A 13,423-nucleotide genomic window follows, 5' to 3' on the forward strand; every position below is an offset into this window, starting at 1 on the left:
GGTCAATTAGTTAGAGCTTCTAGAATGACCTCTTGTGATGACGACTTTTTGTGGGAATGTCAAAATTTGAAAACAATGTTTACCAACCGTGGCTATCCAGTATCTCTTATTGACCACCTTATTGATGAGGTTCAATTAAAGAGGAAAGTAGGACACTTTAAACTCATCTTGTTAAGAGGTTATATTTCTGACAGTGAAATTTCTAGATCATTAGGGGTATCGTCAAATGACCAAAATATATAGGAGAAAGATTGCCATAGCTATATTACTAGCTTCTTGACCCAGCTAAGGCATTTGAATTTAGGAACATCTTGGCTAATAAATTGGGATCTCATTTTAGAGGACCGTACAATCATGAATTTGGTGGGCACAAGACCTTTGGTAACTTTTAAAAGGGGACCAAATTTGAAAATGCTGTTTGAAGCCCCCAGTACTAAGTATAGACATGCTCAAGGGATGTTCAAATGCAGACACTGCAATTACTGCAAGCATGTCCAGACAGGGACATCTGTATGGATTAGAGGGACCAAATATTCCTTTAAGGGTTGATTTACTTGTGATAGCCAAGGAATAGTCTATTTGGCTTCTTGTAGACATTGCTCAGCTTTTTATTTAGGTAAAACTGAGCGTCCATTTAAACAACGAATATACAAACATCTTTATAGTATTGCTAGGAACATTAGTACAAATGCCCTAGCTAGACACATAATGGAGTTCCAAACTCACAGTTTTCAATTCACTATAGTTGACTGTGTTTGTAAAAATCTTCCAGGTGGTCCTTGGCAACTTAAGCTTGAAGAATGTGAATTAATGTGGCAATTGCAGACAAATGCACATATTTATCCTGGACTGAATGAAGCATGTTCTATTAAGTGCTGTTAAAATTGAAAGCATTAGACAGATAAAATAACAATGTATGCACTGATGTTTAAGTGGTTATATATCTGTATACGTTTTGTAAAAATAATACTTTTAAATAAGTATGGCTTTGGTTGATGGTAGAAATTCAATAATTTAGCCTTAAACATTCCTTGAGACATGCATTCTCTAACTGTAATTTCTTACATCTCATAAGCTTTTTGTCATAGTCATTAAGCTTACCCTCTGTGGAAAATGTTGTTTGTTTGTTAACAGTTGAAAAAGAAATAATGGCTTCCAGCCAGTCATGGAGTTGTAGAATGTCCTTCTTTGAAGTTCTATCCATTGCAGCTACATGATTGTTTGCCGCAGACCTTCTTTCTAGCCTGCTTGTGTTGATTACTGGAGGTTGTAGCTGATTTCCACCTGGAAAATGCAATGAATCACTCTAAAGTGGCAGGTCTATGTTGGCTAAACACTGCGGCATGTTAGCAAACTCTGTAGATGGGACAAGAGCTCCACCCTGTGGTTTAATGTAGAATTAGATCCACAAGTGTCCGGTTCCCCTAAACGATCATGTAACACATCTGTTCTTTGTGACAGCTGAAGGATTAAAGATGTTAAGTTTCCAATACTGCTGTCACTAGATGCCAAAGGTTCTTGTACATTTTCCTGTGAAGGATTAGCTGAGGAAACATCCAAAAGACTGCCAGACGCAATACTGATACAAACAAGCCAAAAACTCACAAAACCAAGTAAAAAACTCCCAAAGGCAGTCAACAAATGTAGAAACAGCTTGAAGAATGACTGTAGGCTGTAAACAAGTACTCAAAAGCATTAACACCAGTTACATCAATAATCAGGGTAATTCACCAGTTCAGCATAGTGAGAGAATCAAAAATAACCAACAACGCCAGTTTGGTGGACAGTCTAATGGATCTAACTCTCACAACGCCGATGGACAGGATTTTCCCCAAGATGGCAACAGAACTACCAACAGGGCGGGATATATCAACCGCAAACCCAAACAACAGAGGAGAAGAAACAATTGTCGAAGGAGGTAGTTCATGCAGATAAGCCAGATCATTTAACTATCCTTAAAAGTACCCAAGGTGACTTTAACATCTACAATTTTAGTTCAATCAGTATCCCACAATGTATGGTAGAATTTCTAGGAAAAGGTTTTAATTTTGTGCCAAGCTTTAAACCTAATTTAGCTAAAACTATTTGTGACTTAAAGGTGTTTGTGCGCAAAATGAATTTAAATGTCATGTTTGGTAACAACACTAGCATAACAACAAATGAGAGAGTATCTAGTGTATTTAATCCCCCATTACAGGGGACTTTAGCCCTATTTGAAAAAATGACTGAAATGCATTTTAGAGGTCTTTTAACAACAACAATAACAATTGTTTAGGTCAAAATCGTAATATTTCAAAGGCAGAAAGGGAATTCATTGTTTATGTAAAAGCGCATAATGTTCGAGTTATGCAGCCCGATAAAGGTGGGGGCATAATTTTTATGGACGAGGCAGAATATAGTAGAAGAATGCATAGTATGTTGGTTAGTGTTAAATATGAAAAAGAATCTTTGAATGAACTGAATCAAGCATACCAACGCATTAGAACATATTTAAGTGATTTGTTCATAGAGGCCTCTATTTCCATAGATACTTATCAGTATTTAAGTATGCCAGCACCTTTAATACCGGTTATGTTTGGTACACCTAAATTGCACAAAAATCGAAGTGGTCCACCCCTTAGGCCAATCATTGATGGACTTAAGTCCATCACTTATACTTGTGCTAAGTGGGTGGATTCTAAGTTGAAGTTGCCTTTGCAGACAGAATTACAAATTTGTTGTGATTCTTGGCATTTCTTGGAAAACTTGAATAAATTGGCATTTGATTCATCTTACAGTTTTTTAACTGTTGATATTAAAGATCTATATACTGTCCTTCCTCAAGATATCGGTGTGGAGTGGGTGAGTGAATTCCTTCTAATTAAACAAGTAGGAGGTGATGAAATAGATCTCATCATTGCATTACTAGAAATTGTCCTAAGCAACAATTTCTTTATGTTATATTTGCTCCAAAAATCAGGGGTAGCCATGGGTTCCCTATGTGGCGGCAGTTTTGCCGATGCCATCATGGCTTTTTGGGAGAGAACATTTCTATTTCATAATTCCATCTTTAAAGAAAAAGTTGCATGGTACACTAGATACCAGGACAATATGTTTTTCATCCTGAAGGGGGATGCTAGTGATGCAGACCATTTAGTTCAGATCATGACATTTTTACGAATTATTTGGAATTTACCTTTCAATTTAATTGTTTGAACATTACATTTTTAGATATTAATCTTAGTAAGGATGTAATGTCTAATAGGTTTGTAATACAGATCTATAGGAAACCCACATATAGTAATTCCTTTCTACATTTTCAAAGTAATCATCCATACTACCAAAAGAGAGCAGTGGTTAGAGGTCAATTAGCTAGAGCTTCTAGAATGACCTCTTGTGATGACGACTTTTTGTGGGAATGTCAAAATTTGAAAACAATGTTTACCAACCGTGGCTATCCAGTATCTCTTATTGACCACCTTATTGATGAGGTTCAATTAAAGAGGAAAGTAGGACACTTTAAACTCATCTTGTTAAGAGGTTATATTTCTGACAGTGAAATTTCTAGATCATTAGGGGTATCGTCAAATGACCAAAATATATAGGAGAAAGATTGCCATAGCTATATTACTAGCTTCTCGACCCAGCTAAGGCATTTGAATTTAGGAACATCTTGGCTAATAAATTGGGATCTCATTTTAGAGGACCGTACAATCATGAATTTGGTGGGCACAAGACCTTTGGTAACTTTTAAAAGGGGACCAAATTTGAAAATGCTGTTTGAAGCCCCCAGTACTAAGTATAGACATGCTCAAGGGATGTTCAAATGCGGACACTGCAATTACTGCAAGCATGTCCAGACGGGGACATCTGTATGGATTAGAGGGACCAAATATTCCATTAAGGGTTGATTTACTTGTGATAGCCAAGGAATAGTCTATTTGGCTTCTTGTAGACATTGCTCAGCTTTTTATTTAGGTAAAACTGAGCATCCATTTAAACAACGAATATACGAACATCTTTATAGTATTGCTAGGAACATTAGTACAAATGCCCTAGCTAGACACATAATGGAGTTCCAAACTCACAGTTTTCAATTCACTATAGTTGACTGTGTTTGTAAAAATCTTCCAGGTGGTCCTTGGCAACTTAAGCTCGAAGAATGTGAATTAATGTGGCAATTGCAGACAAATGCACATATTTATCCTGGACTGAATGAAGCATGTTCTATTAAGTGCTGTTAAAATTGAAAGCATTAGACAGATAAAATAACAATGTATGCACTGATGTTTAAGTGGTTATATATCTGTATACGTTTTGTAAAAATAATACTTTTAAATAAGTATGGCTTTGGTTGATGGTAGAAATTCAATAATTATTATAAATCACTATAACAATACTTTTCTATGAACAGTATGGAGTGAATTAATAGGTTAGAGAGTTTTTTAATATTAATTTATGTGTTGATGTATTGTTTAGTGTTAAGTAATTAGGGAATATTCCTTTAATAAGGTTGGATTCATGATTGAATTTGTCATGAATAATTGATTTGTTTAATTGGTTTCATTACTGAACCTTTTTAAACCATGTTTAGCTGGGTAATATTGTCTGAAGAAGTACATGAGAATATCTATACGAAAGCGCTAACAATAAACCGTTTGTGTGGTTTTACCTTTCCACTACTTTTTTTTTTCCCTTGGTTTGAGTTTCAGTTGTATTTGGTTAAGTACTCAAAAGGTGCAAGCGGTTTACCTTCATTTGTGCATATTGCACAAGGGTGAACACCAAGTGTCTGAACGACAGTTTGTGAAGTGTGCAAACGTTAAACGGAAAAAGGTTCGAATGTGTGATGAGCGAATGCACATTGACATTCACACATTGCACATTCAGCATTTTGGGGCAGACTGCCCTATAGTGGGGATAGGGAACTGGTCCCATTCCCCACTGTAGTGTGATCTCGGAGTTAGAATATTAAAGTAGGGGGGTGAGGGTTGGGGGTCATGCAGCTCTCCTCATGGGGGTTGCAGCAGTGCTGGCTCCTCTGCTTTAAACCTTCTTACATTTTGTTTTCGACATTAATGTTTGAAAATCAGTGAATCTGCTTTTCGATTTGATGATTTTCGAACATTAGGAACTGTCATTGTTTTCACTTTCGTGGTTACGAGTCTCTCATATGAGCATTCGCACCACTGTGATTAGGCTTTGTAAAGGTAAACCGGTGCAAGCACCACTTTAATACATAAAACAATAAAAACTGGTTAACGCTTTCGTTTCACAATGTGTAAAACTTCATCAGCAGCTTGTTTTTACTTGGGGCTCTGGCTTTGATTCTGGCACAGCTGAGGCTATGCACTTATTCAACTGATTGTACAGGGCTTTAATTTAAGCTTTGGTGTAGTTACCATTTCCAGCTGGGAGTGGGGCTTGGAATGTATTTATACTTTCACCTAGGAGGGTGTAGTTTGGCTTGCTGAAGTTTTTTAGTCTGATTTCACCCTTTGTGGGTTCTGGTGTTAGTGCCAGCTTGAAGGTGACTAATTTGTGGGCAGATTTAACTAATGAGTGTCTGGCACTTGTGGCAGTGCATCTGTTTGGCATGTTAGTCAAACTAACTAGCTGGATTGTTAATGGTTTTTGGGGTTCCTGAATTCTTTTAGGAACACCATTGCCATTATGCCAAAATTGGATGAAAAGTTAGAGAATCCCTTAGAAAATTTGAAAAAGTGGGCAGAAAAATCATAGAGACTCTCTGGTTTAACTTACCCCTTTCATCACACCTCCTAATCCCATTTGCAGTAGAGGGACCAACAAGTGAATCTCTACCCAAAACAGAAAATAAAATCTCATTATTCACATCCTCTTGGGAGAGTCTGAGAATACAGCGAAGCAAACCTCTGCAAAACAGTACCAGAGGCCATAGCCGTAGAGGAATTATCATCTGACTCATAAACACACTGTAAATGGAGAGCAGTGATGAGTAAAATAAAAGAAACTAAATTATTTAAAGCAGATATTTCCTCACAAGAAGAAACTGCAGACCAGACATTCCTCATGCTTTCATAATTAGTCAGAATGAACATTAACATGTGAGCCTGACAATTTAAAATTCTGAAAATAAAAGTTGCAGAAGCATACACTATTTTCACATACCAATCAATAATCTCCCCATCCTTATCAGAAATAGTAAATAGGAGTTAACTAACTGTTTAGCAACAGTAGGATTAGTTAGTTATAGCTGCTGAGTCAGGCTTGGGAAGAGTGTATACTTAAAAAGACTGAGGAACTTTATACATTCTATCTGCCCTTTTAGGGGCAGCATGCTGGCCATCAAGAAAATACAGGCAAAGACACACCCATCGTCCAAAGCTGAAAGAAATGGAGAAATTGGTGAAGATTTAGGACATTTCTTCTGTAACAACTCATAAAACTTTTTGAGGGACTGAGAATACTCAGTGTACTCCATTGGTAAAACTGACACATTATGGAAATAGTCTCAAGGAGATAGGAACCCTAAAAAGAGAATCAGAAACAGAGCTCTTCTCTGAGTCTGAATAAAAAACTGAGGAGAAAACCTGTATCTGTCCCTTCATCTTCCTGTCCAGATAATATTGCATCTGTTCAGAAAAGAAGGTTCCATTTTTATTTTACTAGAAAACAATAAATAAGAAGGATCAAAAGCCTGAATAAAACTCTCAGCCAGACCCAATAAACTTCTCCAGTCTATGGAAATTTGAGGATGAGCAGATACATGTTTAGTCTTCTGTTTCTTTTTGACAGAAAAACAAATGGGATCAAAAAGGGTTATAAATGGCATTAGCAGCAGCAGCTTTCCCAGGGATAGGCAGAACATTCTGACAAAACAGGGAAGCCTTCCCTGTTCCCTCTCCCATGATCAACAAGATTTGCTCTCCTTTACCTGCTGAGGGGACCTCAGTAGTCACTAAAGATATGGCTACCCCCAGTCCATAGTGGCTGTAGGTTCTAGAGGGATCCAGTTTAAAAGATGAGTGGTCTGAGCTACACAAAATGGCCACAGCAAAGTCATCCCCCTGTGGCAAATTCTTAGCCTTCTGTAGTGGCAAAAGCTGTTTGCTTAACTTCTTTTTGTGGCTGGAAGAAGGACTGACTGTGGGATGGACAGTTTCTTCCATGGTTAAGCCAACAATGGTGTCTCTTTACCGAGGAAATCAAGGAACGAAAGCTGGTAAAAATGTATTCTTTAACAGTCACTTTTTTTACTCAAAACACAGTATAAAGTGCTTTAAAACACATTGCCAGTGCCAACATGTAAAATAAACACAATGTCACTGCAGAAAAAAATTCTTTTAAATACTTTAAGCACTTTTAAATTGGTAGGAAAAAGCTATCTTGATTAAAAGTACAATACAGTCTTTTGAGAGTCCATTAAAATACAAACACCTAGCTTTACAATAACCTTCCTGAAGAGGAAAGTATTAATAATCAAGAAAAATAATTGAATGGAAGTTTTTCACCCATAAGGAACTTATCTGTCCAGCAAAGGAACAGTACAAGCTAACAGCCGATCCTCAAAAGCCTCAGAGGAGTGTGTGGAGGTAGTAAAGCTTTGAAGGGCTTGCTGCCCACATTTGTGTTTTAGTCAGCTCAGCACAAGCTGCCTGATAGTTTGTATGCATGGAAGGTGCCCTAAAACTTTAGAAGGTGGCCAGCAATTATATCCTTGGCAGGATATAACCCATGTAGCTACGTCTACTGCAGCAGTGATCAATATGATGAACAACTCTGAGAAATATTCTCTGCCCATCATGTGACAAAGAAGGTGTTCTGTAACAAGCTGTTACTTGATAATTAATCCTATCTACAGTGATTTGTAGTTTAATGAGTTCAGTTTTTGGGGTAACTAGGGATCTGTTTGGAGATAATATGCTTCTTGACAAACATGGAGAGACCACCACAGCTGCCACTGGGTCTAAAGGCATGAAAAGCACAAAGCCCCAGTGTACAGGGAGTGCTCTCTTTACATATAAACCAAGTCTCATTAACTATACAGACATGGATGTTTTTTAAATACAGGAGTGCCACAAGATCAGGCAATTTATTGTTTAGACTTCTTGCGTCAAGGAGACCACTTTAATAGGGTCTGATTTTGGAATTGATATGTTAGTTATGTTGGAATATCCATCAACTGGACTCTGTCTAAAGAGGCACTGAGGGCAGTAAATACCTTAGCCATTATGTGGAAGCCCTGGAATAAGAGGGGCAGGCCATCCTTAGTAAAGAAATATGGACTGTCAAACATTTCTGTACCGACATCCAGAAATGTTGACACATTAAAGAATGCAGGAACTTAACTTCCTGACTGTGCCCTCTAATATCTTGCATTTAGGCTGGCTGCCCCCTTTGCTCCACCCTTGCTACACTACCTATTATTTTACTTGGGCACACATAAGGATCCCACAGAATGAGGTGGAGGCTACTGTTGGGGACAGGGAAGTTGGGTGTACACTGTTTCCATTGCTATCATTGCCATTCTCACTAGGGCAAGTGGGTTAGAAACTGAATGGATTGTTACATCTGTAAATAAAAATAAATTCACATGTACCACTAAAAACAAATTGTTATCAACACAGAGTACAAATTATTTTTGTATTGCAGTTTTTTTTTCTTGATGACTGAAGTGTTTACTAATAGAATGGTAAGACAAAGTCTCAGTTCACTACAGCTTTAACATGCTCAGCTATTCTACAGATGTTTATGTAGTTTGATAACTGGTTAAGCTGACTGATCCTGTTGACCCTTTTCAGTCATGAAATAAGCAGCAAGGGCAAAGCAAAAGCTATAATAATAATAGAAAATTTCATCTAGGGACCCCTTTTAAGCATGATGCAGGTAAGGGCAAAGGGAGAGTTTACATTAGCTAGTCAAGTAATAGGTCTTTGGGAGGTTGGAGGGAACACAGCTTTCAAAAGAAAGCCACATGGACAGGGAAGAATAAGAAAACCACAAAAACAATAACTGAAGATCAGGAATAAACACTGTACACCATAATTGTCATGCACCAGTGTTAACCATTGTAGCACTCTTCAAAGGATGAACAGTGGTCACGGGTACAGGAAGTATGAATGGTGGCCTTGAATAAAAAATAAATTAAGGAGTCCAAGCACAGTGTTTTTCTACTACGCATAATCACATTTCGTTCCCCTTTTATTCAGTCTTTACTGCTGCAACTACCTATTCTACCATCTTTGTCAGCCTAAGGCTTTGTCTGGCCTAGAGCATGACAGAATATTCTCTCCATTTTCAGTTTAATCTTGCTGCTTTCATCATACAACATAAAAGACATATGCCTCCATTTGTTATGTATCTGCAGAAAATATACATGCATTAACATTAATAGAAGGTGGGGTCTGGAAGTATGGATCAGCAAAGCATTACTTACTGCACACTTCAGCACTGGCATACCCAGCTTGCAAATGGGTGCATGAATTAATACTATTTGTGCACAAGTACAATGGACTTATTCAAGGTGGATTGGCCATTTTAAAATATACTGTAAATCATCTGGTCACATGACACACAGTGACGCATCCTGACTTCATACTTAGTATACCTAGCAATTGCATCAGGCACTTTTCCTGTCCTTTTTTCTCTGTACTGGCCTTCTGCAGTATATAAAGGTTCTTGGGCATCAGCCCACTTACAATTTTCAATAAAAGTCATACAGTTACAATATATTTGTAGTGCATGGAGCACTCTATGACTACACTCTGAAATCAGGAAAAAGTTACTGAATATTTCTGTATCAACAGATCTGATCTTAGCAGTGCATAGGAATGCTTAACAAAAGCTTGTTGAGGGCAACTACGCATTGCTAAAATTGGGTAGCACTTTAGGGACTAACAGTAGACAGTGCTGCCTATTACAATACAGCAGCAAAAGGTAAAACAACTTGTAAAAGCTGTTATATGTTTTGCTCTGCAACACTAATAAACAAAACGTGTGGCAGAACAAGGTTTAACAGCTTTTAAAGCAGTTAGATGTACACATATCACTTTGTTTCTGCCCATTACAGTGTTAAATGCTTTACCATCTTTCAAAGGCTTAGAAACTGGTAAGACTCTAAACACTCCAACTTTCTTTAACTGGTACTACATGGAGCAGATAAAATATTATGATCTAGTCTCCAATTATAACCAGCTTTATGTATTTTTGACATGGATGCCAAGATTCACCTCTTGAGCGCCATTCTCATGGTAAATTTCTTGGCATTCATCATGTCTCAAACACATAATAAGCTGGTAATGCTCAGAGACCCAGTCATAAGCCCCTATTATGCGCACTAGCATCTTGCACAGATAAGTGTAATCTCTATATAAAATTTAGATGTCAATAACAGTGTTTTTCTAGTCTGAAATACATTATTTTATATCAGCACAGTTTGTTTTCAAAGTCTGACAAAATTTGAGGATTATACAGGAGAAACTGTATGCCAGCATCTACAAATGAAAGGAAAAAACATCAATAGCAATGTTTAGTCCAGTCGTTTTGATTTTAAAAATACAACAGTGCATTAGAAAACAAAATTAGTTGGTCATGCTCTCTCTTCTGAAAGGAAACATATTGGTTTTCAAATTCTAAGGACTAAAACTTAAGAAACAGAGAGTGTGGATTTTTTATTACAACAAAGCATTTATTTTCATCACTTTCTAATCTTCAGACAAGCAACACATAAATATATACATACATATGTACATATATACATAAATAAAAATAAAATGCAATACTTTATTAACATGCAGTGTAGCTCCTTTAAGTCACGATAGAAGACAACTGTAAAACAATCTCATCAGATTCCTACCTTTCTGAATTAATGACTTTGTAGCAGGTACTAGATCATCCCAAGGTACAAATGATCCTGTCTGTAAATCCACAAAGTAATCAAAGATGGATTTGTTACTTAGAGGCAAACGAACACCTGAGGGTATTAATAAAGACAAAAAGTACATAATGAATTTGCAGCATCCAGTTTAAATTTCTGTAACACTAAAAATTCTGGTGATCCAGCTGATGAGAATCCATTAAAATAAATAAAATGGTAATTAAACACATTAAATCAGTTAATAAATATTATTTAAAGCAATGCATCATTTAGCCATGAAGGCTAAACAGTAGCTATAAATACAATTAAGTGTTTGTACCAGAAGCACAGCAGTGGTATAAACAGATTTCATCTACATTTATTGCAGAAGGCTTAAGGTCGTCAATTTATATTTGATGAATCATTGGACTAATTAACCAAGTAGCTGTCACTGAGAAGTAAATTCAAAGTACATTTTAATAATGTTCAATTTTTTAAAGCAAATCATGTACAGAGAGGAAACAAAATGATTCATCTGAACTGACAGCAAAAGCAGTTACTACAGATTAACTACAATTCCCAGGTAACAGGTGGCCTTTGGGAAAAACAGTCTTGCAACAGTATAACACAATGTCTTCTACTAACCAGCATCATTCATCATACATCCAGTTTTTCCAGCAACTAGAAGTCCCGCTATGTCACTTGCACTGCATCAAAGATCTACTGTTACATACTGTATTACTGCTTTGAAAGATCTCTGAAAGCATTAAAACCATTGAGGAGAATCCTAAACAACATTATTTGACTGATCCTGAATGGAAGATTTTTAACTCATTTACTCCAATGGAGCTCAGGAAGTTTGCACTGTAACTTCCAATGGGCAGAGCTTAAGGCTTTTGACAGAATCAAATTATGTCCTCACATTTCAAACAAATGTTCATATCTCTGGAACCATAGGTTATGAAAGAAGTATAAATGACAAACTCTTCAGCAGAAACAATTTTTATAGTGGTAGTATTCCTTATGTTCTAGGTCTTAAATGAAAATGTATAAGTCATAGAAAACACAGTAGCTATTACATTTGTCATATTTTGTAAACAACTTATACTATATCAGCAACCACTCAGGTTATACACATACTGCTAGCAGCATTTTATTTATCGAGTTGAGAGCTTTCATGTGAGGCTAAAGAGTTCTGTTTGTGTTACTTGGTTGTTGAGATAATTAGAAAAATGTGACAATTATATCTATATAAATTAATATTATAAAAACAACAGTTAATATCTATTTACGTGCACTAGACAGAGGTCAAATATTAATGTTTTCTATTGTGTAAGCTTTGAGATGAAACCTTTTAAAATCATGTACATAGCATAGTTTTGGAATTATTGGTGCAAATATGAACAAGCAATATTTGACGCCTACAGGCGTCAGCAGGAGTTAAGCGCAAATGCACCTGGAGGTGTCACTCAGATGTAAATAGTTAAGACAGGATATTCATTCCATACAGAAATGTCCACCCAAATCCAGTCGTTTTCTAGATTGGGCATTTAAATATACTGTATAGCATGTTTGGGTTGTGTAAATTGATGGCCAGATTTCAGCTATGTGTAGTTCTAGTGCTGAAACATTTACAGCAAAAACTGTAACAGCTTGAGCAGACTGTGTCCTGATGGAATGTGTCAGTTTTGTTATATTTGTTGTACCTAAAAGTACCACACTGGCAATTACGTTAAAATTATTTATTTAATTACTTACACAACTTGCTTGTTCCATGAGAAAGAAGGAAGATAACACTGGTGAGACAATCTCTTCTGGTATACTTAGTCCTGTCTACATTGAATGTTAGCTGTTTATGTACATTCAAGTGTTTTAAGAGTTTTAACAGTATTTTGTTTTTTTTTTGTGATGGACAGGTTGACAGACGAGATCAGACAGAAGTCCCCATGGACTATGATGTTTGCATATGACATTGTGATCTGTGGTGAGAGTAGGGAACAGGTGGAGGAGACCCTGGAGAGGTGGAGATATGTTCTAGAGAGAAAAGGAATGAAGGTCAGCAGGACTAAGACAGAATGTGTGTGTGAATGAGAGGGAGGATACAGGAATGATGAGGATGCAGGGAGTAGAGGTGGCGAAGGTGGATGAGTTTAAGTACTTGGGACCAACAGTTCAGAGTAATGGTGAGTGTGGAAGAGAGGTGAAAAAGAGAGTACAGTTAGGATGGAGTGGGTGGAGAAGAGTGTCAGGAGTGATTTGTGATAGACGAGTACCAGTAAGAGTGAAAGGGAAGGTCTACAAGAGGATAGTGAGACCAGCTATGTTATATGGGTTGGAGACAGTGGCATTGACAAAAAGGCAGGAGTGAGAGTTTGACGTGGCAGAGTTGAAGATGTTAAGATTTGCACTGGGTGTGACAAGGATGGACAGGATTAGGAATAAGTATATTAGAGGGTCAACCCAGGTTGGAAGGTTTGGAGACAAAGCCAGAGAGGCAAGATTACTTTGGTTTGGACATGTGCTGAGGAGGGATGCAGAGTATATTGGGAAAAAGATGCTAAGGATGAAGCTGCCAGGTAACAGGAAAAGAGGAAGGCCTAAAATAAG

Source organism: Protopterus annectens, chromosome 1.part2 (genome assembly GCF_019279795.1).
Source record: "Protopterus annectens isolate FY-2018-M chromosome 1.part2, PAN1.0, whole genome shotgun sequence".
Taxonomy (NCBI): Eukaryota; Metazoa; Chordata; order Ceratodontiformes; family Protopteridae; genus Protopterus; species Protopterus annectens.